This window comes from Anneissia japonica, unplaced genomic scaffold (assembly GCF_011630105.1).
Source record: "Anneissia japonica isolate Jap-2015-1 unplaced genomic scaffold, ASM1163010v1 scaffold401_len1656234_cov178, whole genome shotgun sequence".
In the NCBI taxonomy this organism is placed as follows: Eukaryota; Metazoa; Echinodermata; class Crinoidea; order Comatulida; family Comatulidae; genus Anneissia; species Anneissia japonica.
The window spans coordinates 1,619,463-1,620,484 of record NW_022745982.1 but is presented as its reverse complement, the minus strand read 5'-3'; the positions used below and the strand labels follow the sequence as shown (position 1 = coordinate 1,620,484).

Here is a 1,022-nt window from a genome sequence, read left to right as displayed (position 1 = left end):
CCTTTTGTACACAGTGTTAAAATTTTAAAGCTTATTCTTGAGCCAATACAAATTCTTTCCTGGGATCACTCAAAATGAATACTTCTAAACATGTAAATATGCATCAGTACCCGTTATACGTAGGCCTAATAGAACACATAGGCCTAAGCATCTTAAATCCATAAATATCAGGCCAGGTCTTTTAAGATAGAAATGCGATACTGTGGTTCAATTTCGTTTTTATCCTTTTGCAAGTTTCTTTAAATGTTTGTTTGATAATACTACTACTTATAGTAATAATAATAATAATAATAACAATGATGATGATGACGATAGTAATAATTAATATTAATATTAATAACAATAAAAAGTGAAGAAAATTGTGCTAAATGCGAAAAAAGTTGTGATTTGTTGATCATAATATAGTATATATAGTTAAAGCTTAGTAAGCTATAATTAGGCCTAAGTCGTCCTGGATATTAAATAGATCCCTGATAAAAGATCATGAGAAATGTGTTGGCGTTTCATTTTGACTATAATGGTAATGTGATGATGATGAATTTTACTATATAAAAGTGTCATTTCCGGCCATCTCGAGAGGTACTATTTCCTCAAATTTTCTCACCTCAGCCCCAGCCATGGTGGGGCTGAGGTGGTTGTGAAATCACGTTTTTGAAGTAGGCCTATGTAAAGTACATACTCAAAGACAATGTTTTTAAGCTTTGTTTTCTATGGGATACACACATACATTAATAAGATCTCTATGGTTGTCAAAAATCGCTGATAAAAGATCATGAGAATTTTTTTTGGCGCTTCCTTTTGACTAATGGTGATGTGATGATGATGAATTTTACTAAAAGTGTCATTTCTGGCCATCTAGAGGTACTATTTCCTCAAATTTTCTCACCTCAGCTCCAACCATTGTGGGGTTGAGGTGGGTGTCGACTCACAAAATGCCCTCCCCCTCCACCTTTCAAAACAGATCTGTGCCCTTCCCTGGGTATGACATTAAACTCCATCGAGTCGGCTCCTGATGTATGGGT

The 1,022-nt window shown here is 34.6% G+C and overlaps 1 protein-coding gene across 1 annotated transcript in view; it reads right to left on the bottom strand.

The window, feature by feature from the left end:
- The window catches only part of LOC117120120 (neurogenic locus notch homolog protein 1-like), a gene marked incomplete at its 3' end in the record, with an annotated part of 70,849 nt that overhangs the window by 36,761 nt on the left and 33,066 nt on the right, over positions 1 to 1,022 (bottom strand).